This window comes from Tauraco erythrolophus, chromosome Z (genome assembly GCF_009769465.1).
Source record: "Tauraco erythrolophus isolate bTauEry1 chromosome Z, bTauEry1.pri, whole genome shotgun sequence".
Lineage (NCBI taxonomy): Eukaryota > Metazoa > Chordata > Aves > Musophagiformes > Musophagidae > Tauraco > Tauraco erythrolophus.
This window is the reverse complement of record NC_141496.1, coordinates 15,224,811-15,252,082: the sequence shown is the minus strand read 5'-3', so window position 1 is coordinate 15,252,082 and position 27,272 is coordinate 15,224,811. Positions and strand designations below refer to the sequence as shown.

The following is a 27,272-nucleotide window of genomic DNA, read 5'->3' as shown; positions in this document are numbered from 1 at the left end:
CCCTGACCATGAAGTTCAAACCCTTATCATTTATATCATAATATATTTCAAGCATTTAGCAATTTAATCAACTTTTCTTCCTTAACTAGTTAAACATTTTTCCTTCATCATTCTTATTGAAAGATAATTCTAGTATCTCATTTTTTTGCATTTTAGAGCTTTCTATAAATTTGTAGACTGGAATTCTTCAGAGTCAACTTCTATTCCCTCTTCTTGCATCATCTTTGCTTGTAGCTCCTCTCCTTTCCAGATCTGAACCCTTCCAGAATATTTAGAGAGCTCACATGCACTACCCCTCAGCAACCCCCTAAAGATGGAGCTGCAGAACACAAGCAGTATACAGATTTGACAAATATAACATCAGGAGCATCACTTCCAAAAAAAGCACAGTCAGAAGCTCAGAAATGCAACAGAGAAGAAAAACTTGGGAATTGTTGCATGAATAGGTGAAATACTAAGAGCACCGCTCAGTCAACACTCTGAGCTAGTCGGGCATGAGCCAGCTGTAGCCCAGAAACTATGTAAACAAACTAGTTCAGACTGCACTGTAAATTATGCTGAGAGTCTCCCCTTACAAAATTAGTTTTCACATGAAATAACTTTTTCTAATCTTCTTACTAACCTCTACATTTGATACCATCTGATTATTTTTTTCCTGAACATAAAGGAACTACGCACGAATGCAATCTCAGTGCACATACTCTGATACTTTAATGTCTCTACACAGACATGCCTCTCCTGATAGATTAAACAACTGCATGTGCTTTTTAATAGATTCATTTTACTGATGACTGACTAGGTATTTTGTAATAATATTAATATAGACTGATCTTACGCTTCCTCTGTCATACTCAGCTGAAAAGCTGTCTGCTTATAGCAGAAATTGTAGTAATGAATCTCTAAATGCACCAACACTTGCTACGTAAATTTTATGCTACTTCTATTTCTGCAGCTCGCAAGGTAATGAAATTTTTCCTGACAGGTATTCCCATCCTTCCTTGTACTGACGACAGTTAGCAACTTTAAATCCACAAGTGATACAATTAACTTACTTTTTTATTCATGGATTTTTAACAAATCTGCTATTTTAAACAGCTTGTAGACCCATCTTCAGAACTTGTATTTACTATTAACAACCTTTTAATGTTTAACACTGCTTTACAATAAAAGTGCGTTCCTTCTCACACACACCTACAAAATGAGAGCGTGTACTACCATAAAACTTTTCAGTAGCTAAAAGGATAAAATACGTTCCTCAGAGAAGATCAAATTATATTCTTTAAAAATCACTACTGTGCAAGAACACTGAGTTAAAGCTATACAACAGTCTCCGTGTACAAAAAATGTCCATCCGTAGGAACAGGAGACAAAGAATAAAAGTATCAGGAAGAAACTGAACTTGTAATTATGATTGCTTTGAGTAACACCCTGTAGGAAGCACCTCTATGCAAGATAATTTAATACAATTATTCCCACTCTTTCTTTCATCATTTAAACCTGTACTCGCCACTGGTGAGGCTGCACCTCAAATACCGTGTTCAGTTTTGGGCCCCTCATGACAAGAAACACATTGAGGTGTGTCGTGGTTCAGTCCAGTGGCAGCTCAGCCACCACTCAGCCCCTCGCTCACTCCTGCCCTCGGTGAGGAGGAGAGGGGAAAAAACATGACAAAAGGCCTGAGGGTTGAGATAAGAACAGAGAGGGATCACCCACCGACCATGGCCCCAGGAAAGACAGAGCCAGCTTGGGGACAAATCAATTTAATTCTGTAATGGTTCATTCAGAGAGGATAACAAGAACCAAAGCCAGATCTTAAAAACACCTTCCCCCACCTCTCCCTTCTTTTCAGCTCCACTTCCTCCCCCAGTGGCACAGGGGGACAGGGAACAGAAGAGTTGCAGGTCAGTTCATCACACGTTGTTTCTGCTGCTCCTTTGTTAAAGGAGGAGGACTCCTTACACTCTTTTCCCTGCTCCAACGGATCCTCTCCTTCACAGGACAGTCCATGAATTTCTCCATTGTGAGTCCTTCCTGCAGGATGCAATCCTTCCCCATCAGATTGCTCTGGCGCAGGCTGCTTCCCCACAGAGTCATGGCCTCCTAGGGAGCTGCCACCCACTCTGACGTGGGGTTCTCCATGGGCTTCAGATGCCTCTCAGCCTCGGCGTCAGCCTCCAGCAGCTCTCTACAACCTACTTCAGACACAGGCATCTCTGCTCCAGTGTGGGATTCTCCACAGGCTGTGGGTGGGTCTCTGCTCCACCGTGTCTCTCACGAGCAGCAGAGGGGCCACTGCTGATTCGCCACAGGCTGCAGGAGAATCCCAGCTCCGACACACCTCCACCGGCTCCATCTTCACTGATCTCAGTGTCTGTGTAGCTGCTTTCCTCAGGTCTCAGTCCTCTCTCCACGGCAGCCATGCCAGCCTGATGAACCTTGGCAGTCCCAGCAGGACAAACTCTGCCTAGTAAGCAATCTGGGAGTGGGGCACTTTGGAGCTCTCCAAGCCACGCTGCTGCAGCCATCTCCAGTCGAGGAGCGGTGGCCCAGCACAGGTGAGCCAGCCCCCACCTCCCCTCTCTCCAGTGCAGGTCCAGCCCCGGTTTGGGCTCCTTTGTCTCCACCTTAAATATGGCATTAACAGAGGCACTGATCAGCTCAGCCCCGGCCTGAGGGGATGGGGGGTCTGACCTGAGCAGAGATCTGTGTCCAATCGGTTTTTTGAGTGGGGGAAGGGGGCGGAGGGGGGAAGCTTTTCACAGCTAGTTACAGGGGCCATTTCCACCACACCTCCCATGCCCATCACATAAACCCAGTACAAGGTGCTAGAGCATGTTGAAAGAAGAACAATGAAGCTGATGAAGGGTCTAGAGCACAAGTCTTAGAAGCAGCAGCTGAGGGAACTAGGGTTGTTTAGGCTGGAGAAAAGGAGGCTGAGAGAAGACCTTATCGCTCTTTACAAATACCTGAAAGGAGGCTGCAGCCAGATGGGTGTCAATCTCTTTTCCCAAGTAACAAGCAATAGGATGAGAGGAAATGGCCTCAAGTTGCACCAGGGGACGTTTAGATTGGATACTACAAAAAAATCTCTTCACTGAAGGGTTATCAAGCATTGGAACAGGCTGTCTGGGGAAGTGCTTGAGTCACCATCCCCTTACATTTTTAAAAGACGTGTAGATGTGGTGCTTTGGGACATGGTTTAACAATGGACTTGGCATTGTTAGGTTAACAGTTGGACTTGATCTTATAGGTCTTTTCCAACCTAAACAATTCTATGAAATATTTAATTTAATCAAATCCATGAGAGCTACCTCATCTTAGACAGAAGAATAATTTACAAGTAATGTGCTTAAATGAAACTTTACCTTCACGCTTGGACTATATTAAATATATCATCCAAGTAAGATTTAACTGGCCCAGTACTTTTAACAATGCTTTCCCTCAATAACTCCTCTTGCTACAAGTATAGATAATGATTCTAAACAGAAGTTGCCACAAAATCATAAATCTATTTAGGCTTAGAGGGACTTCTGGACCAACTCTCTGCTTAAAGCAGGAGCAACTTCCAAGTTACGTCAGGCTACTAAGAGCCTTCTCAGACAAGTTCTGAACACTTCCAAAGATTGAGATTCACTGTGAATTTTTTCCCTCTTAAATCCAATCAGTATATCCTTTATTGCAATAGCAGCTGTTGCTTCTTTTATTGTGCACCTCAGAGGAGCTTGTCTTGTCTGCTACATAAATGCTCATGAGCTAGTTAAAGGCAGTATTTCAATTCCTCTTAGTTTTCTCCTCACCAGGGTAAACAAACCCAGCTACTCAAGAGTCTCCTACCTTTCGTGCTTCAGCCCCCTAAACATCTCAGTGGCCCTCTGTCACATTCCAGTTTGTCAATGTCTTTTTTTTTTAATTGATAGTGTCATTTACATTCTGGTTTTAGACTGATTTTGTCTTCATGGCCCACAGCATAATTCACTGTTACAACTGTCTTCAGGGCATTTTGAGTTCACTTTTTCATCTTGTATCTTCAACCAGCTTCCATCTCTATCCCACAATGTTACAGCTGCAAGACTTTGTATAGTTTTTCCCACTTGATGTTACATATCACACACTGTGTCTCATATCACGCTTATTTCCACCTCCTCCACACTGTCAATAAGGCCAGCTCCCTCTACTATTTGCCCATTTCACACTAAGTCAAATGCTTTATTCTCTCTTCTGTATACAAAGTACCTTTTCTAGATTCATGGCAAGTCCATCACGTTCTCCACTCTGAAATCTCTTTTGAACAATATTCTCCTTGAAAAGCATGGAACGCTTGCTGATTGCCATACACAAGGTACAACTTGTATACTCTATTTACATAAACTTGTAAACATAACTGTATTTAACTACTTTTAACACCCACAAACTAACCCACCTTTCCTGAGACTGAAAGGTTACTACAACTTTTGGTTTAGAAGGTAGTCACATAGCTGAGCTACTCTATCACTACTTTTGAAAACTGTCTATTTCAGGAAAGGATTTTATTATTTTCCTGATGAATCACTGAACGAGTTTTAATTTAGTTCGGTACCAGAACTGTGGTCTTCAAGATTTCCTCTATCCAAATATTGTCAATATTTTGGCTTAGGGCTCTTCTTCAGGCTACTGTGCACCAGATGAGCTACGGCAACTGTATGTGACTTCCTGCAGCTTTGCAACTGATATATAGTAAAGTGAAAATATGTCTCTCTCAATATACAAAAACATTATGCTATCATACTTCAACAATGGTAGTTTGGCCCTACAAAACATACGCTTTCTACATCAGGAAGGTTCCCATTTCATTCACCTTTCCATTAGCGTGGTAATTTTATCAAAATATTTGTTTCATATTTTAAGTTTGGATTAAAGGCATAGAAGCAGTAGTTTGAATCACCTTCATTCATCTATTTTTAATTTAGACCACTCGCCATATAAATTAAACAGCTTACTGTACTGTGCACATAAACAGAAAAACTGGAGCAAGAAGTAGCATGACCAGTTGACAAAAGTTAGTCCCATGACTTTCTCTAAAGTAACGCATCAGGAAACAGGAATAGTAAATAGAAATTGATATACAAAACAATAAATGCAGGACAACCTGAGAATCAGAGATGCTGAGTGAAAGCAGTAGCACTAAAGGTGCTGACATAAAGCACAGGATAAAGTTCCAGGTAACAGCTGAACTGTTTCAGTGGCTTACTGACACTGAAAGCTACTGCTCTCACAGCACTGTCTCTGATTCATTATTCATTTCGACAAGAAAGGACAATATAGTGCATAAACAGGAAGGTAAGTATGAGGTGACTTAATCTTATCCTGAAAGGGGTACTCAAGAAGAAATCTATATTTTAAATTTCTAATGCAATTAAGAGCTGGATTGAGAAACTGGAGAAAGGCACTAATCATTTCTTCATCTCCCCTTGCCTCCTTCTGCATATTTTCAACCACCAAAGCAACACCAAATATGCCTCCTTTCCCACTATTGTTGCTACCAGCAACTTTTTAAAAATACTATTTTGCAAAAATCTTTCCTCAAATTTAATTATTCTACGCTGCCTTACTGCTTTCCTTTTCTCTCAGTTCTACTCATCAGTCAGGCTTCCCTCCACGCTGTCCCCGTTGCTTCATGCAAAGATCAAGAGAAACTGTTACTACAGAAATGCTAAGAAAAAACAGGATTAATCCTGCTCCTTTTGCTCCCTCAGAACAGGAGACCAACACTGCAGCGTATCAACATGTTAGTAGAAACAGTGGTGAGAAAGTGATGTAATCTTTGAGAGCACAGATGTGCTGAATTCTTGTTCAGTCTACCAGTATTTCCAAATTTTTAAATATTACATGGTAATAATTTAAACCTATGTACCTGACCCCAGATATATATGGGCAAAAAGCTACAACGAAATATACAAACCAACAAAACGAAAAACAAAAGGGACCAGAGAAAGGTCATGGGAACTTGATTATCAATGTTGAAAATTACTTTAATTAAAAAGCTGTCGTCTCCAAGTACTACAGAGGCTACCTGGTGATCTAAAGCAGATAATTTTTTGTTTCACCTGTTGCTACCACCTTATCAAGCGTTGGTCTATATGGGGAAATTGGTCACTTCGAACACTCATGTCCCAGTGTTTAGGACACTGTCAAACCACCCTACCTGGTCCCACACACCTGACAAAAGCCTTCAGCTACTCTAGTACAAACCTAGCATTATCTGTACCTCTGGCAGGATAATTGTATAATGATAAGCATCAGTATAACAAAAATCAAGTGCAAGAACAGTGCAAAATAAGTTGGATTTAAGATAACACCATATACTATATCCACATCAAAATAAAGACATACAATCACTACAACATCCACTATTCGCATGGACTTAGGTCACAAAGAATTTCTATCACGCTGTTCTGCGGAATCCACAAAACTCTACCTCACGCTGTTCTGCAGCACACCAGCATAACAACACTGGCAAGCTCTGGCCAGTTTCACTGGTACTACCACAGAGAAAAACAGCTAAGACTTAACCAAGTTACAACTACTGCAGCCTGGGAAGTCAGCAAAATTACCACAATTTCTATTATAATACTGTACAAGAATCACCCATGGTGGTCTCCAGAGAACCACACAAATTCAAACTCCACCTGATGAGATCAGATACAAGGAAGAAATTTTTCACTCAAGAGGGTGGTGAGGTAGTGGAAGAGGTTGCCCAGAGAAGTTGTAGATGCCCCAACCCTGGAAGTGTTCAAGGCCAGGTTGGATAAGGCTTTGGGCAACCTGGTGTAGTGCAGGGTTTCCCTGCCCATGGCAGGGGGGTTGGAACTAGATGATCTTTGAGATCCCTTCCAACCCTAACCATTCTATGATTCTACGATTCTATGTTCAACTTGCCAACAAATCCCAAGCAGTTCACTGGAAGGAAGTTTTGGTCTACTGAACAGACTGACTGAAAACAACTTACAGCTGCAGTCTGAAACGTTTGTATACATGTCGATAGTAACTACATAACATTGTGGACACCGCACTCATGAATATATGCAATACTTCAAATCTAATCCTCACTGTCAACTGAAAACGGCTAATTTCGTACAAGTTCCTATTTCAGATGTTAAGGGCAAGCTCTTCTCTAACTTGAATTCTATTCGGTGGATGGGTGGATGATCTCCAACTCTAAATTATGCATACATGCTTTCAAAGCAGTAACAGCTTCTGGGTGAAACTTCAGGAATATTGCGGCAACGCCTTCAACACTGTCAGGTAATCCTCTTCAAAAAGCTTAATGACGCAAGATGATTTATGATTCACAAATAACAGCACTAGTAAATACTAGAAAATAAGTAGCATTTTTATGAAGAGGCGAGTAACGCCTGGGCTTGAGTAGCAATGCTTCTCAGAAATACTTACGGGTCCTGCAGACTTGTTCACTGGCCTGTCAAGGAGCAGTTGGCTTGAGTTTTAGAAGGTGGTAGGCAAAGATGCATGATCAATATAAGATGTGGTGAACAGGAAGAGGCAGTTGTCCATTAAACCGAGGTATTTATTTCCAGCCTTCAGCAAAAAAATCTAATGCTGGAAAGCAGGAGAGGGACTTTTTACAAGGGTGTGTAGTGATAGGACAAGGGGCAATGGATTTAAACTGAAAGAGGGCAGATTTAGATTAGATATAAGGAAGAAATTTTTCACTGTGAGGGTGGTGAGGCAGTGGAAGAGGTTGCCCAGAGAAGTTGTGGATGCCCCATCCCTGGAAGTGTTCAAGGCCAGGCTGGATGAGGCTTTGGGCAACCTGGTGTAGTGCAGGGTTTCCCTGCCCATGGCAGGGGGGTTGGAACTAGATGATCTTTGAGGTCCTTTCCAACCCTAACCATTCTATGATTCTGTGAAAAAGAGAGATCGTTTAAAAAAAGATGCCCACCAGTGTACCACTGGTATTTCATCACTCTTTGATGATGGGGGGAAGCATACTTCAGCCTTCTGTATGGGATGGAAGCTGCTGAGGTATTAACCGATCTGTAGAAATTCATTTAGGTCACTGGAAGTTTTGCAATACCTGTGCAAGAGAATGGTTTCTGCAATTCCTTCGTCACATGGAGATCTTTCCAGGAGTAAACTTGAAAAAAAGATTTAAAAAACAAGGATAGCAGAAATAGGAGAAGCAAAAAAATTGGATCAGGAAGACGTTGCTTTAAGAATTGCTTCCAGTATTTTGCTGTAACCAAATGCTCTTCCAATTTTTAACACTATGACATTTTCACAGATGCATTATTTTTCTCTTTTTTTTTTTCCTGAACAGTAAGAATCATAGGCCATGTCAGTTCTTGTACTACTCACAAGAAATGAGTACAATTCTTGTACTACTCACGATCAAATACAGCTCTACTAGCAACAGAGTGCAATTAAGAATAGATTCCATGTTAGTTTATGCCCAACACAAAGGAAAACACCCTTCTTATCCAAAAGCTTTTCATTAATTTTTTTTTCCAGTTAATTCTTAAACTTACAACACTTCTTTGTGGTTTTAATCCCTCCGAAAAGCAATTTCAATGCCTAGGTCAGCTAAGAAAGATTTCCTTCACTTTTACCAGTTTCAGCCTGCCCGTTCCAGCACCTAGCACTTCTGAGAGACTATGAGCAAGCATTGTAAGTCAGTCTTTGGCTGTAGAAACTGAGAAAATCTTTGAGACTGCCTCAATCAAGTACCACTAACTGTTTTGGAGATCAAGATATAATTTGTCTAAGGTATAACCTTATGTGGGAATTTAGTAAGATCTACTAAGCAACAGCAAATCCAAGGTTAAATTCAAAACACATGGTAAAGGCAAAGCTTAACCAATCGACTAAAAGAACATATTCTTTAAAAATATCAGTTTGTATGTCATTTCACAAAAATAGTGTATTGCAATCCTAGTGGTAAACTTTAAAAAAAACTTCCTATTTAATTGTCAGGATTTCCGCCACGATGTTACCAAGACCTCTCAAGCAGTAGGTGGAAGAAGGCATTTCTTAGTATCACTCATCCAATTCCAAGAGTCATAAGGCAGAAGCCGGGTAAGCTGTGTATGAAACCTGACTAGACAAAGGGTGCAGAAATGCTCTCTGCTGATAAGGTGCTGGAAACTTTAAAAGTTGCAAAACTTTGGGTTTTTTCCCTTTTATAATAATAGCACCTTCTACTTCATCTTATCATGTTTTACTCATTTGCTCTTCAAGCTAGGAACTTGAAAAGCCAAGAAATTATACTACACAGGTAACTTGAAGTACAGAGAAGAGTAAGGCAATTAATGTTAATATTAAGGTCTGGCTTCTTAGCATCTATCTCTGGTTTAATACATCTAGTTGGACAGACAAATGTGTATGAGAAAAAAAAAAAAGTCATTTCCAACACAATGAGACATGTCCTCTGTAGTTTCAGAAAACAGACTAAAAGGCAACTGACATGATACTGAAACAACCAAACATTCCGGAAGGCTATTTTTCAGGAATGGGAAGGGACATTTTTTGGTAAGAGTCACAGCTTGATTGCCTGCCAGTTCGTTTTTTTTTTTTCCTGCCTGGTACTCAAATTGTTTTTCAAATTATACAGTCGTCAGTTCTCTCTGAATTATATATAGACACACATTCAGACAGATAACACAAGCAGGATTAATGCTATCAGGTCCATCATAAAAATTTCTGGCCAGTAACACTTCCCCAGTAACAGTACCTACATTAACAGCTATTTTAGTTTAGGCAAATTAAAGCTGTAGTTACAGGCGTGGCTGGACAAGCAATATCAAAGTGAGGTCTAAGAGAAGAAACATTGTAAAACTAGAAAATTATTATAGGATTTCAGATTTTATTAGTGTTTTTCTCAGTTAAACTCTCGTACATAACAATCTATTTGGTAATACAATTTAAAACAAACATGAAACCCTACATTTTCCACCTCAAACACAAAACAAGGGAAAGGGGAAATGCATAATCCAGAATGGACTTTCCAGTCAATATGTAATGACTACATGCAACAGCACTATCATAGATCTTTAATTTACTTTTCCGAGACTGTCCTTTTCACAGATGCAAATTAAACTGCAGTGTTAGGGAGAGTTCTTACCACATTAAAGTAAATAAAACTTGATAGAGAGGTTTTATTCATCAATTTTGAATAAGAGCACTTTTCCTCACTTTTCCAGTTCTACAGCACCAGAAGATCATGGCCCTGTACACCAACTATTTCTCACTACAACTCAACAGTTCTGAATAAACTAGTTTTAAAAACTAGTTTAATTTTAATAACTTTCAAAACTCCTGCTCCACTTATTGTGGAGAAAGTATTACTGTTCAAGTAAACAAACTGACTAAACAAAGTGACTATTCAATAATTTAAGATAGGGTGTGCATTGACTAAGCATGGTCACTCCAAATAAGCTCCCATACTTGGAAAAGAGATAATAATTTTTGTATTATCCACAAAAGCACGTATTAACAGTCTTTATGCTCCCCAAGGACTATACTGTCAAACTTGTATAACTAAACTGCCAATTTTATAGTACAAGAAATTAGAAAATTCAGCTATAAAGTTACACTTCATTGGCTACCATAATTTCCCTAGCTGGCCTTGAAATAATCACTGCACATACAGTATGTTTTTAAGGTTAAGGAAATTTAGATACAGCAGTCTTGAAGACGGGAAGCTGTACAACCACGTGACCACTGTCTCGTCATATAAACCTGAGAGAAAAAATAGAGTAGATAGAGTTATGGATGAGAGCTGACAAACTGAACTATAGGCACCTTAACCCTCTGTGTCTCGTATTTCGTAAATTCACATCTGGTAAGCACAGAGCTTTTGCTTGCTTAAGGAATACCAAAAACATCCACATTAGCGCCAAGACAACTGAACCTCCTCCAAGAGTCCTACCTATCTCCTGCAACCTCTCAGTAAACCTGTCTATTTAGCAAAATTTAAAATAATCCATGAGATCAAAGCTGTCTAAGGCTCTCTGAAGTGGACTGTGATGTGATATGATCTAGAGAATAACAGGAAAAGCAAGAAGCACACACAAGATCCAGAAAAGATCTTACAGTTACTGTCTTATATACGTACAAAACAAGAAATCATTTGATAGCCAGAAGTTTAAGAACACTATTCAGGTTACGTTACAGCACACAAAACCCCTATAAATACAGCACAGGGCAGAGACACTGGTGAAAATCGCACTTTCCTCACTGTTAATGGCTAGAGAGAAAGGATTTATGCAGATCCTCTCTCCCAGACAGCTGTCAATTAAACTGAACGAGAATTTCTTTAATTAGAATGTTTCACTGAAAACGTGTCATTTGTCAAAGTGGACAAAGCTTAACAAATGCTTCTGTTTAAACAAACCTTATTTTAAAAGAACAACTAAGATGGTTCAGTTTTATACTATTACAATATTTATAAAATAAACCACTTCAGTTACATTCTAATTGCAAGTCTAGTATACTTTGATTTGATCTTTTCCCACAAATATCACTATGTTGTTTTCAAATGTCAATTTAAGTATTTTTACTGACGTAACTTTTCCAGAAACTTGATCAGAGATGTCAAACATTTTTATTTTGCTTTGGAGTAGAGTGTCATCGAAAACTACACAACATACCATACAAAGAAAAAGTTCACACTAGCTCACGCTAGTTCACATTATTGCTAAAACTAAATACAAGTAAGTAAACAAGACAACATATGTGTGTTGATTCAAATTTCCCAAAAGCCAAGGAAATAAGAAGTGTATGGAAAAAAACAGATCCACAGAGTTATCTGTTCTATTATACTGAAATTTGTAAGTTGTTAACATCTTCCAATCAGCCAAAACATTTCTCAGTATCTATTTTAGTAACATACTTTGAAAGCCAATATTCCTAAATCATCTATAAACATTTTTAATCAAATATTGCAATACTGTGAAAGAAATGATGAAATTATTGCAAATCAACAAACACGCTCCCTCAGAAATAAGTTTTCTCCCACAAACCTACTCAGCACTCCCAAGCCAAAACACATCTGTTCACATTTTCAAGGTGAGAAAGGGACTAAAGCCTTTCCATCCTGTTCACATCACACAGTTGCAAAGCTCTCATTTGCTAATCTGTTCAAACACACAAACCAGCCTCATTCATTCCCCACCCACCCAACCTGTTCTGTCAATGCTCCAGAGTAAAACAAGACAAGAAAGATTTTCATTTCCCCCCCACCTCCAGAGTGGTCATTCATTATGTGGCTTCACTGTTTTAGGAGAGTTGGTGATTAAACAGCCAATTTCAAAACCATGGGGAGGGTGGGAAGGGGGAGAGATGAGCAAGCCTTCATGAAGGAAAAGGGATTACAGTTTTCTTAAAAGTGAGGTATTTAAACTAACTCCGAAGAAATGCAGGAATCTAAGTCTCAGTGTAAGAGTGTCTTGTTTTGGTTTAGTTAAGCCTGTTTCTAACTTCCATTACTGAAGCTTTCACCTGTAATAACATACAAGCTCACTTATAAAAAGCAAGGAGACAGAAAGGTTGACAAAAAGATGGCAAAAAAACCTACCTAGTAAAAGCAAAAAGTGCTCTTGAAATTATTTTTTCAAAGTGACTGGCAAAATCTCAGAGAGGATAAACACACTGCTACTACTTCTCTATTCATTAATATATGACAAGTATTTTTTCATTATTTATATAAGTAAGTAATACTTTTCAATATGAGAAAGTTGGTCATCGATTAATGACTGGAACAGCAAAAATTGCATTTTCCCATTTGTGAACTTTATTTCTATGAGTTGCAGATATAATTTTATTGATTAAATAAAAATTCATGTGCATCCTATAAATAGATCTCTAAATTCTAAACTGATATGCTAAGATAAAAGAGAAGCATGTCTTGGGCCACGGACACAAGTTACATCTCAAGTGTCATGAAGAATTTTACCTATGTTGAAAAAATAAAAAAAAAAACCAATAAAATTGGATTGTCACCACTGTATCTTTTAATTACTTCAAAACAAAGCATTTAAAAATATCCTGAAATAATTGTGCTGTGTATTTCAGGTCATTCTGTTATGAGAAAAAAGAGAGTTATGGCTGTTTGCCTACTATAATTCAGTGATGAATGAAAATAAGCAGGTACAAAGTAAGATGTAAACCACAGCACTGCTATAAATATATACTTGTAGGCGAATATCTTTGAGGGAAAACTAAAGCTGTTCTTTGTAGTCTTCTCTGAGATGCAGGTGATAACACTCACCTTTTAGAGAGGTAGCTCAGTCTTTCTCGTGTGAAACATTAACTTTATTTCACAAGTCATAGACTCATTTTGGAGAAGATTTTCAGTTCTCTGCAGCTTTGCTATTGTAGAAGGAATAGAATCAATTTGCTTTTTTTCCCAAACTGGAAATTACTTTAGCACAAAGGAGACCCAGAGGCTACACATCTTTATGGGAATGTTCTGGCAATACAGAAGCATTACAAATGAATCATGATACCCTTCTAGTTTCATTCACACCCTATTTGAACAGAAATCAGAAGCAGCTGAAATGGATCAGGCCTCAACTACCTTAAGTCTGCACCAAGACGAACATACGCACTAGAGCAGCAATCAGGAGTAGCTAGTTCTCAGTCTCTCCTTTTTACATTGGATGCCAAGGCACCTATAGAGGAATGGACACTGTGCTTTGCTAGCTTCTCATCCAAGCTGTCAAACTACTGAGCTCCTGTCCTGTTTTCCAGCAGTGCAATCGCTGACTTACACCAAGTTCTATGATAAAACATACAACTGAGAAGAGGGCAGCTAAGTAGCAGCAACAAGGAAAAGATCTGTTCCTGTGGCAAACAGTTGCTTACCTCCGCAGAAAAGTAACTTAAACTGTTCATATTAAACTCATGGTCCAGAGACACACCTCAGTTCATAACCCTTTCTTCTCTTTAAGGGAGACCATAAATCAGAGCTTGCAGAACCACAAGTGGCCTTTCCAGGTCACATGTTTGACATTGTCTGCATGCTTTGGCACACATCACAATATTTATGTCTGAGACACAAGTTTATACTGACAGTAGTATTCTATATAGTTCTAAACTGCTATCTCACACAATCCAATATTAATTTAAATTTGTATGTTCCACGTTCATATTACAAGGAACAGGAGCTCCCCCACTACTAATTATTTCTACTGTTTTACTCATATCAAACATCCTCTTCTAGATCTTTTAAGACACTCACTGTCAAGTAGGTATTTCTTATTTCTGAAAGATGTTAAGATAAATTTTCAAACATGATTCTGTGCTTTTCAGTGCACAAGTATCTGAGTTATTACCCAATCATATATATAACCCTTTCACACAGGTGATTTTACAAAAATCTTTCGAGGTATCTGAAGCTAAGTAACAGCTACATTAAGATACCACTGATGAGTACGTTAGTAAGCTACATGAGTGTTGAATTTATTAAACTATGTTCAGAGTTCAGAAAGTTACTGCCAAGAAATCACAACAAGTGGGGGCCTATCACTGTATCTTAGCAATTAGCATGCCAGGCCACAACCCACACCCACCCCATCCTCCTAAAATACAAACATCTTTAACTTACAAAGATTCATAAAATGCTTAACAATCATTATGACAAAATCCAAATTAACCACAGAACAATACTAAGTAGCTATGACAGAATCATTAAAGTTACTGTTGGTCTTAATGGGGTAAACCTAATCTACAAAATGATTACACATTATTTAAAGAAAAACAAAAACGCTTCTTAAATAGTCTTATATGCAGCAATACTATTTACTACTATAATTGTGTAGTTCAACAAATAAATATTTTACTGTATTTGAATACCCTAACATGTGGGAACTAAGCTATTTAAAGCCCAACTGAAAATCTAACTTATTTCAGGCAGCAAAGATGTTGATATCTATCAATTTCAAGTAATTACACCTGCGTAAATTCACTGAAAGGAAATCATTCACAGAAGTATAATTTTAAAGCATTATTTGACACACAACTCAACACAATCAACCTGTATGGAACTTGATTTACAGAATTTTTATTCATCATAATCATGCACGTGAAACTAAACTGAACTTTTTCTGTCAAGGTGGATGTTATTTCACTAAAAAAACCCTCAAAGTTCTGTACAGCAAATTTAACATCTTCAGTGACATGCTATTTCTATAGGGTCACCTTTAAAACTAAAGTACATTTATATTCTAATTTTTGTTTGGTTTTCATTACAAAATAGCATAAACATGTAAGCTTCATCACCATAAAATTGATGAGGTTTTTCTGTTCTTGCTTAAAATGGTTATCTGCTCATATCTATAACATCTTCTGACAGGATTTCAAAATTAGTGTATTTTACAACGAGATATTTTTACTGTCCTTTCCAAAACACTTGTTCAAATTTACACCTGTGTCAGTAATGAGGTGCAGGCAGGAGACCTTGAACAGTTTTGTCTCAGGCAAATACTGTTCTCTCCCAAAATTCGCAAGGGAATGTAACAAGGGTTACACGGAGTATCAGCCACATTTGGGCAAGCTGGTTAGCCCAGACTCTCAAGTTACTGTGCATCAGTTGACTTTCAATAATTGTGCATAGACACTTAGCCCGTGAAAAATGCAAACCAATTCAACGTTCCTTGGCCAGCAATGGAACAGGGTTAAATTAAATCAAGTTATGTGCAGTTGCCACAGGCTACATATACAGAACTGAACATTCACTGCAGCTGAGCATGCGGTAACTTCAAATTATCAGGACTTCACAAGTTATGTTGAATCCTCAGAAGTCCAGCTACAGAGCTTTTTATAAGACTCCATTGGCTAATTATTTATTGTGACGTGATTAAGAATTTGCTTGATCTCACAGCATTATGTCTACTTTGAGCCTAGAAAAAGGATTTGTGAGGAAAAAACACAAACATTTACAGAAAAAGAGAGAATTCCTACTCTGAGGTCTACTAATTCAATACAATCATTTAACATGGTATTAAATTAAATAAGTAGCTTTCAATATTCTTTCTGCAGGTTGCAGGCTAAGACTACAATGTGATGAAAAAACTGAGAATGTTTACCTTCCGGTATCATGCTGGCTTGTTCATGTAATTATATTTAGAGAATTACAGACAAAACAGTTTTTAAACCATACAATTTTGTTATTGCAATTCCTCAAATATTTTAATTAAATTTTCCACAGTAAAAATATATGATCTATTTCTGCAAATAACATGACTAAACTTTACATCATGCTAGATAGAACCAGAGGGAATTACTCCAGTGAGTAAATATGCAGAGCTATAACTCTAAACAATGTGTTATAATCGTGACCCCAGAGTGCACAGTGTGCTCCTACAAGTCTCTAAGCCATTAGTCACCTGAGTTATCACCATGAAAGTTCACCTGCAGTTTCACTTCAGTGTATGTCAGAACCGCCACTATTTTTGCAGAACTAAGCAGCCCAACATTTGTTTTACACGGAAGCCTGGGCCACATCTTTAGAGTAGGAAAGTCCAGTCAAATACACGCTTTGAACATGCCTAACACTCAAAACGGATTACTTCACACTGTGCACCAGACACCACCTCCAACCCTTCACTCAAAATCTCAGCAGGACAGAGGAAGAGCATTTGATCAGGGCAAATTTGGTAAGGGCATCAGACGCACAGATTCTAAAATTCTCCTCAGTAGCAGGAGGTTCGAATACGCATTTGCCATTATCCATCACAGTCTTCAACTGAGTCACAGATTTTATGGGGTAGCAAGCACACCCTTCTCCTCTAGTCAATGGAGAACCATATCACAGTGCAAAAGAAAATTTATTGGAACAGGGGAAAAGCCTAAAAGAGAGAATATAATTATCAAATAAATTGATTTAAACTCTCTTTCAGGAGGTAAAAGTCTCTCCAATGTTTTCTATTGACTAACCAACATGGATCCCTTACTCAGCACCACAGGAGCTTCAAGTTCCATTTTGCATGCTCGTACGTCTCAAGTTTTTGATTGACACTCAAGGGCTGACCTGTTGAACAGCAGTATCACAAAAGCCTTCCTTTTGATCTCACTCCAATTCCTTTTTATGACGTACAAATCGAGATTAAAAATTTTTACTTACTGCACTGCAACAGCTGGTGTACAAGGCAATGTTTAAAAAGATATTATACTAAATGCATTTTCGCATGTTAAAATTCATATTATTAAAAATTTTGAAGATCTGACTTTAAAAAACCCTTTAAAACAGAACACTCAACATAGAAACATTGACATCAACAAATAACTCACACATTACTTTTTTCTGTGTATCAACTCAAAGCTTTCTAGACTTCTACCAGGAAATCCCACACCCCCAGGCTGAAAGATCATATTTGCGAAGTCAATCAAAAGTTAATAAATGCCCCTTGCACTCAAGAATTCTGACACAGTCCTTGGATTATGTAATTGTGCAACATTGCCCTCCCACCCCAGGCCCAATCTTCATTCAGCTTACAGGAGGAATCTGCTCTGGAAATGAATCAGAGGCTATTCGTAAGGCTCTAAGGTTTGTTGTATACATGACTTGCCAACTTCAACTAAAAATGAAAGAGAAGTATGAAGGGAAAGAGGTGCAGATCAGATAGCAGGAAACAGAAAAATGCCAGTCTTGGGAATCTCATTCTATTTCTATTATTAATGGTAAATATTTCTGTGTTCCTTCTTTCCTGCATGCTCTGAAGCCTAATTTGAAGAAGCACTGATTAGTCATATTTGTAACCAAAATTAACAAATCTGTTCTAATATTATCACACACGTTATGATGCAAAAAAAAAATCAAGTTAATTTAAAAGTCACTTCCTACAGTTGCTCCAGTTAGACTTCCGAAGTTATAAAGACCAGGTTTTGCATCTCAGTTCTCAACTTGCATGATTACGTACTCGCCTCAAAAACATTTTAAAAGTAAGTATTTGTGAAGCATTTCAATATCACAAAACTAGTCACAGAAAATCCCATGAGGAAATTAAGAACTCTATCTCTGCATCAGGGCTTAATGATGTTAAGTGATTAAGGCAAAGGACTGCATATTGAACACCAAAGCGAAATCAAAATACTTAATCATAAAAGACAAGATTGGAAGCAATTTCAAGAGGCTATCCCTTTCCCCAAGGCAGAACTAACAATATCTAAGGCTAATCCTAGGAGACACTAATATAACCTGTTTGGGTTTGTTGGGGGTTTTTTTGGGTTGTTTTTTTTTTAAAAAATCCATTAAGGAGGCTATATTCATTCCATACAGTCAGTGAAACAGGCATCCTGTTCCAAGAAAATGGAAGTGATGATAGACTTAAAGACTACCATAATACATTCACAAAGATCCCAAATGCAGACTACACAGGTAACTACAGAATTCCCTACTGTTTGCTCTTACAAGAAGTACTCCACATTTCTGAGCTTTTTTCCCACTATGTGATTTCTTCAGTTTAAAAAAAAAAAAAAAAGAAAGAAAGAAAACGATAATTCAAACAATGAATTCCTGTGTGTGAAATAATGCTTCTTTGCGCAGCCAATCCTTGTTTTGTACTTCTGGCTTCTCAGACAATTTGTTCTTCTTCCCCTCTCTGGCCTCTCTCAGTACATACTTCCCACTCATTCCCATCCCTGAACTGCTTTCCTGACTGTACACCCAATTGCAAAGTACCATTCTGCCTGGCCTTCTTGCTAAGGCTGTTTCACAGCTCTTCCTGTTCCATTACTAAAGACACTTGTATCTGTCCCACCATCTCCTTTGTCCAGTTCTCACAGTTCAGTCATTACTTCCTTAGGAAGTCCAAGCTCCTACCCTCCTCACAATTCCTGTGCTTCAAACTCCCATTCACCTCCCATCCTGTGTAAGCCTGGTTCCCCTCCATCGCTCTTCTCCATGTGTTCACCCTTCCATCCACCTGCAACCTCTTCTTGTCTTGTCCACATCCAAACGAATCAGCACTGTGGGTAAGCAGGGAACAGACACCAGAAAACTAAGAGCCTGTACCACATCTCACTGCTTAGAACCGCACTTATCAGGAAAGTCCTGTTGTGCGTACAAAATTTTTCAACATTAATGACTACAATCAGAGAAGTCAGCTAATGTTTCAGATACTAATAACTTGCCAAATTTTTTGACAGGTTTTGAAATGGCAACCAAGTGCACATCCTTAACGCAAAAAGTCACCTCACTCAAATTTTAAATTCCTTTCCCAAAGAATGAGAGTGTTCCAATTACTTGAAGAAAAGCTCAGAAATAATTTTTAAACCTTTTTTACTCTAGCATGACCCTTAGGAGACAGTGAATTATTTTAGCTTTAAGTTTTACTAAAAGAATCAGCCAATAAAGGCCAGTCACCCAGCATGGACGACTTCAGCCCAAATGACTGAAGTTTAGCAAAGTCAGAAGTAAAATCAGTGCCTTTAAATGGAAAGCACCAGGAAAACTGTCAGAAGACCCTACCAGCCCTATCTACAAAAAAAAAAAAAAAAAAAAAAAAAAAAGCAAGGAGCAACATGCATCCTTCAAGTCAACTAGTAACAGTTAAGCAATGTTTCAATTCCTTGCAACTGTCAAAGTTTAGTAAAACACACTGAAGTTTTTCCGTGATACACGTTATGCCTCAACATGACACTTTAAGGAAACTGTCAGGAAGGTTATATACAAGGGTATATAGTGATAGATATATATATTTACAAGAGAATATAGTGATAAGGCGAGGGGCAATGGATTTGAACTGAAAGAGGACAGATTTAGATTGGATATAAGGAAGAAATTTTTCACTCAGAGGGTGGTGAGGCAGTGGAACAGGTTGCCCAGAGAAGTTGTAGATGCCCCAACCCTGGAAGTGTTCAAAGCCAGGTTGGATGAGGCTTTGGGCAACCTGGTGTAGTGAAGGGTGTCCCTGCCCATGGCAGGGGGGTTGGAACTAGATGATCTTTAAGGTCCCTTTCAACTCTTAACCATTCTATGATTCTAAAAGACCCAATCATCCTGAGCATGCTAGCAGAAGAAAATCCATTTCCCATTATTTATTAAATTTAAAAAAAAAAAAGGAAAACCTAGCATCCACACAGTAAAAAGCAACCGTATCTCCTTGGTTTGAACTAGAAATTTAACAAACAAATAATCAGGTAGATTTTTAATGTTCTCTTCAGGGGGAAGATGGGGCAGGGAGAAGTTAAACAGATTTTAGATCTCCACAAAGCACTCTCCATGAGTTGTCACCACAATTAGAGTCTTATCAAAATTTTCCCAGCTTTTAGACTACAAAAAGGGGGTTCCAGATTATTTTTTCTACAGGCATTAAGGTGGCTGCTGTACATAGCACCTGATGAGGGCTCCCCAAGTTTTTTTCCCCATCCTTAATATCCAGCAAGTATACCTGAAGAAAAAGAGAAAGTAACATATCTGAATGGAAAACAACATGCAAGAAAGGGGCACAGTGTCTATTAAAACCTGAGATTGAAAACAAAATTTCAGAGACCGAATATTTGTAACCTCGGCCTTTCTGAGTGCCTGGTCACCACAGAGGAGAAACTGTTAGCTCAAACATGAGAGAGAGGGGTTGCACTATCACAAATAGATGTTTACATTCAAGGAGCTTGACAAATTATGTTACAGAAAAAAAAAAAAAAAAGGAAAGAATGTTAGTACTATAAAACCAAGCATTAAAGTATTAAGAAATGTCAGAATTATGGCTGCTTACACCTACAACTTAGCCCGGTGCATTATGATAGTCATTCATTATATGATCATATACTGCTTTTTGTTATTCATAGGATCTCTGCCTCATATATGGCACATGCAATATATGCCATGAAACAAATCAAGAGTTACAGAGTAAAAGGATACACTTTCTGTGGGACATTAGGCTTTTTTACTAAGGAACCTGAATCAAACATAGTTACTAAATCCACTTGATTAAAAAGTTTCCCATCCAAGAGACCTTTTGCTGGAAACTGCCATTTATAAATATCAACTCTTCTTTAAAAAAAAACAAAAAAAAAAAAAAAAACAAAAAAAAACCACTACCAAACAAACTTATTTTCACAGAAAACTTCCATCACAGGTAAAGATAGAAAGAAAAAGAAGGAAAAAAGACTGATCACTACTTAGTCTACCTGTTCCATAATATACCCAGCGTCTGGGCCATGTCTAGAGCATGTGACATAAAAAGCTACAAGGAGAGAAAAAAGCTCAAGAACTTCTCTGCCCGATACAGATAAGGCATTTGGACCTGGACTTCCTACATCCCAAAAGCAATGTTCTGGCTAGGAATGTACTTAGGACACCTCTGAATGGTCTTGCTTTCCTGACAGAGCTGTGCAGCAGCTGGACAACCGGCTGACATCACCATGAAATGATCTGACCACTAGGTTGCAGAGGCATCTGTTCAAACAGTTAACATCAACTGCGACAATTACCAGTTTACAAGGCGGAGTTTTATCCCTAACAGCCAACAACAAATGCTTAAGATACCCTCCAGGGTTGCCAGCTCCTGCTGGAAGTCAACACAGTAACGTTTTGAATCTCCATCTCTAATATTGCAGGCAAGCCATTTAAGTACTTGAGGGATTTGGGTTATTACCTAGTTGTTGTCTCTGCTCTTCCTGATAAACTAAGAGATTTTGGTTTCTTCACAATATGAAGTGTAATTCTTTTTAATTTTTCAAGACAGGAAAACCTATTCTTTTCCAGCTGTTGGCATGGTCAAGACAGCTGAAACTTAATAAATGTTTAAGACCATCAGTAAAAACCCATTCTACACTTGTTTGAGATCCAGCACGTGAAAAAAAAAAAGAGCCTGATATGTTGAAATCATTGCACACACAACCACAAATGAAGTCAAAGAAAACAATGTTATGAACTTCCTAAGTACTCTAAAGTAACTCTGAAAATCTGAAGAATAAAGCACGTCAAGTTACACAAGATTCGTAAGCACTTTTAAAACTCACTATTTTTGACTGTTTCAGTCTTCCATCCGTAAAATGGAAATAATATTCTACAGATGTGCAAAAAAAAAAAAAAAAAGTTCTTTAAGGTTTGCAAAGCGCATATATTTATTTTGAGATAATTCCTACAAATTAACAGGTGAAAACACTTCGGTATCCATGAAAGACTGGGATGTATAAAGCAGGTAATAAGGCAGCGGGCTGCAGGCTGAACAACAAAGAAAAACAAATGTATAAACTGGGTTATAACAGTACACCAGTCAGCTGGCATTTCCCAGGCACGGTATGAGGCCATGCATTGCAGCTGTGAGAGTGAGGGGGAGTACAATAGTGTAGTTAAAGTCCCAGTGTATGGAGAACGGGGCTGGATTATGGTTTTTTTCTGTAATCTTAGTCTGCTGTTTCCTTATCCAAATTCCTAATTTTGCAGCCTAGTATTTTTTGACACTGTTCCTCTAAAATGCATTGCATCTCTACACATACACACTACTACAAAAACCACAGCAGTAATCTGAAAGATTGAAATATCTATTGATCTAAAGAATTCTAAGATATCTGATTGGAAAACCACTTAAAACTGATACAAATATTAAAGATCATAAAGATGAACTTTTCTAGAAGTCTTTAACATGAAAAATGGTCTTCAATGTTTACATTTTTCTAAAGTTTTTGTGGATTTTTGTGAGTTTTTTTTACACAAATAAAGTAGTCACCCTCAAGTACAGTATCGACAATCACATTTAATTTGACTGGAATTCCTTTTAGTTTCTACATACAGCTGGACCAAAATCCTTTCTCTCCTCCCCTTTGGCTAGAGAGATTTTGCATAGCGAATAGTAGGGACAGGAAGTGAGACACAGATCACAGGTCCTGCACGATCTCCCCAAATACAATTTCCTCGCTCCTAGGGTGCAGCAGATGTCAATACAAAGCATTTCTCTCACACGAACTTTGGGGATCAGGATCAGCTACTAAGAAGTGCGCTTGTGACACTAAGAAAATAAAAATGCGAATACAGACAAATTGTATTAAAGGTTTTTAGAACACAAGCCTTTAACAGTTGTCATTTCAAAAAGACTTCTTTTCTTGATTATTAAAAAGGATCATCATTGTACAGGATTATGAGCAATAACACACAGGTATCACCAATTCCACGCATTTCCTTGTAGGTACCTCTGTGCAACTCGGTGTTTGCTACTGCTGATGATTCAAAATCGGAAGTTAATCTAACCTGTACTCCTAATAAAGGCATATGAAAAGCAAGATTGAAAATAAGCAGTATCATAATGAAATGGCCATTTTTTTTTTCAAATGTTAAATACTTCTAGTGATGTATTTTGTGACACTAACTTGTTACTCATATTTTTCCAACTAAACACGCCCATAATCATTGTCAAGGTGACCACACATTCACTAATATTACACACTCCTCTAGAATAATTTCTAGAAAGCATAAATTTCTGAATTTGAAGATTTAATTTCTTTCCTGGGTCTAGATATTCAGAATAGAAGTCTATCTTTTTTTCCTAGTTACAGCAATTACCCACTAACTTTACATTTCTTGTACAGTATTTATGAAATATTAATATAAATTCAGTATCATGACTTTTAACACTTTGTACTACCATAAGTAGTATGTACCAAAAGTACCACACTTGCTGCTGAACACGCAGAAATTTGCAATAGGAAACCTGTTATACCAATCCCTGGCTCAAATCAATGCACACTTTGACTATTTTTCATTTAGTATCCTTCAAAATACAGTTTATTTATATTGTAGAGGAATATACACATGAAACACTTAGGATTAAGGCTGCATTACCTCAATCATCACACAAACACAACAAAAAAACCCATGGTTCTATCCCAACAAAATTACTATCTATTGCCTGGATTCTGCAAGAACACTCATACAAACACCAGTGCACACAGAGTCTCAAACATGCAGTAGGGTTGCACAGGAATACCTGTATCCTTATGTAGAACAGAGATCTGCAAAGGGTTTTAATGATACAATTTTGCTTCCCTGATCCTGTTCTGTTTCTCCTAAATGAAAATTTAAACACTTAAAATGTAAAAAAAATAAATTACTCTACTGGAATGTCTGGTCCTCTGTCTTTATTTTTAAAAAGTATAAAACCAGCTTTAAAATACAGTAAAAGGCTTCAGGGTAAGATTTTTTTGTTGAAATAATTTCAGGTAAAACATTAAAGAACTTGAGAGGAAAAAAAAAGAAATAAAACTTGTGCACAGAAAACAAATTCAAAATGTACAAGGTAATGAAAAACACAAAATAAAAGAAGTATTTTCCTCTTTCAGTTAAAATAATTGTTACAATTAACATCTTGAGAATAACTAATTTTATATTTCAATAACATGAATAAAATAACTACATCCTCCTTGGGCAGCTAGCTCTTGTGATAAACAGTAGACCAGTATAAACTCCTAACATTAGGGAAAAAGTAGTATGAAAGTAACATAGTCTGGTTTCACATACATACACACACACACGCACTCAAATATGCTAAAAAATACAATCTAGAACAAAAATAAGTCATTTTATAAACTTTTCCACATTAAGTATTTCTGTATGCTAAATATATTTTCCTGAGATAAAGAAGTTCCCAACTACATCAACTGTGGTAAAGCTACTAATTCAGGATTAATCACATATAGCTCAGAAGAACAACAACAACAAAAAATCATTACAAATCAAAAATAGACAGCGTCTTAAATTTCTCTCTATAAATACGTTTATTTTTTCATACCAGAAAAGTGCATACTTTTTCATTAACACACACACAAAAAAAGCGCTGTAAACACAACCCTGGCAAGATAAACTTGACAGGAACTACATAACTACAGTAGCTCATTTCCTGCTCGTATCTGGTATTTTTAACACAAACCTCCTTAAGTAAAAACAAGGCAGAGGAGGAGTTCACCACATTTGCTAATGGCTTAGCAAACCCATTTTTTGTTAAAACAAGAGCTGTTTTAAACAGCCGACAAGAGGAACGCTAGAGGTAACGTCGCTTCCTGATGATGAAAACTACCCGAGAACTACAACTCCTCCTGCTCAGCCCTTTTCTTTCCTGCCAGGCAGAGCTGCGCTCGGCCTCTGCGCGTGCCACCGACCGAAGGAAAACAGCGGCTCTCCCGCGGCACGCCGAGGCAGGGACCGCAGGAGACAAGGGGCGGCTGGCTGGCTCTCTCCGCAGTTCTCCGAGTTTAAAAAGAAAAGGCTGCTTTTCCGAGGCGCAGAGGGTTCCTCTCCGCGCAGGCAGGCCTGAGGCCCTGTTGCAAACAGTGCCTAACAGGACCAGGCAGCACAAAGACAGGAATGGGAGATTAGTGGGAGGGAGGGAGGCCGGGATTGGGGCTCAGCAGGATCTTCAAGCTTTTTAAAATTCAAACTGCTCCCTGACCAATACAAATCACGGACACGCTACTGACTACTACACGGATTTACAGCATTAAAAACACGCCTTCTACGTGACAGCTATATTAACTTCACCCTTTTAAACATCTATCCGGGCACTCGGAGGCACGACAGCACAGTTTTATTGTACGACTCCCAACACAATTCGCCAGAAAGTTACTCTGTTGGATACATCAACCACTCATTATTACAACACATCTGCCTGAACGACTAGAAAACCTGCTGAAAAATAGACAAATTACGTAATGTTGACACTCGTTTGCCACAAACGAACCTCCTTTCTATACCGAAGATGAAACTTTGTATCTTAAAATCTCCCTCAATTACGTAACTTCTGTAAGAGTATTTTTTATTAGTTCACTGGGTGTCTCTTTTCAAACTACCTCGGTTCCTAGTAATACTCTTAACTCCACCACATGGAAGTCCGAGATGTGCTTTACTGTAAATCAGCTACCATTTGTTTATAAAGAGCTGACACTTAATCAACAGCCATTTACAAAACACATTTGACCTGTTAAAATGACACCTAATTACATATTCAAACACCATGGACACAAACAGCCAATAACAACCTCGGGATCTCCAAGTGATATGGCCTGACAAGAAAGGATGACACTTTTTAAGCATTCCTCACTCTTCACGTAATTAAATTTACGTTTGATTCCCAAGTACTTTGGGCAAGATATCATCTTCACCTGGGTCCCTTAAATGTCATAAAGGCAGCACTTTACAGACGATCCCTCTCCTGTTTTCTGTTTGTTCAAACCACAAAATAGTATTTCTTCTCAATTTAGGACGTATTCCCGTAAGGCATACAGCACACGGACGCTGAGATCGTGTGGAGTATGTGATACAACACGCTTGCCTATCTGTATTTCCTGGGTCTGCAGGTGTCCATGCTGTGTCAATCATCCCACAAGCGCTAGTTTTATGCTATAAATACACTAAGTGATTAACACACCAATCAATCGCTGTATTATTTAGAGATTAAACCTCTGCAACAGCAGAAATCCACACGCATTCCAACTTTCGAACGTTCAGAACGCAGTCCACCAGAAGCAGCAGGCAACAGCGAAGAGAGGTGGTATTTTTGTTCCCGGGTATTTACATTGTCTCTTTTCCCCTATTCCTCCACTTACTCCTTCCCAGAGGGCTGTCCGCGCTGGGACCTTCCTTCCTTACCCCGGCGAAGTTGTAAATACGGCAAAGGATCGGCGCACATTTGCGGCTAATTGTATTGTTTCCTCCACCTCCTGCTCCTCTCCGGGCTGAGGCCTGTCACTGAGAAGCCGCTTCGCCTTTCTAATCCTCGAGCTCGAGTAAAGGCGCTGGCCGGCGGGCCTGCGCTCTCCACCGGGCCTGGGCCTCCCGGCAGCCCGGGAGGAACCAACCTCCTCCGCCAAACCCGAGCGAGCAGGAAGGGGGGCTGCGAAATAAACACCTCCGGTCGCCACTCACTCCCCTCTACCGCGGATAACAGCTAATCCCCTCCGCTCCCGGCAGCGCTGGGCCGCCGGGGCCGGGAGGCCCGGCCCGCTGCTGGAGAGGGCAGGGAGGGGAAGGGGAGACAAGGAGGGGGGATTACCTGAGCAAATCGGCGTCTGAATCCAACGAGAATCCGAGAGAGGGGGAGAGAAATCCGCCCCCCTCCCTCCTCAGAGGAGCCGCCGCCGCTGGGCCGCCGCCGCCGCCGCGGAGCAGGAGGAGGAGGGGAGATAATATAACAACAATAATCCGGGCCGGGAGGGGGGCTGGCTCCTCTTCCGTCTCCTCCTCAGTGCAGCGAACATGTAGAGCCGGGGAGTGAGCGGCCGAGGCAAATCCCTTCCCCCTGAGCCTGCTTCACAACATCAACACGGGCCGGGCCGGGCCGCGCCGA

At 39.0% G+C, this 27,272-nt stretch overlaps 1 protein-coding gene across 5 annotated transcripts in view; it reads right to left on the bottom strand.

The window, feature by feature from the left end:
• Positions 1–27,034, bottom strand: part of NIPBL (NIPBL cohesin loading factor) — a 173,764-nt gene extending 146,730 nt beyond the window's left edge. For all 5 annotated transcript variants that reach the window (XM_086629989.1, XM_086629990.1, XM_086629995.1 and 2 more), the window contains exon 1: positions 26,979–27,034. The gene's annotated coding sequence lies outside the window, so the exon portion shown is untranslated. The remainder of the gene's footprint in view (positions 1–26,978) is intronic.
• Positions 27,035–27,272: the final 238 nt, after the last annotated feature.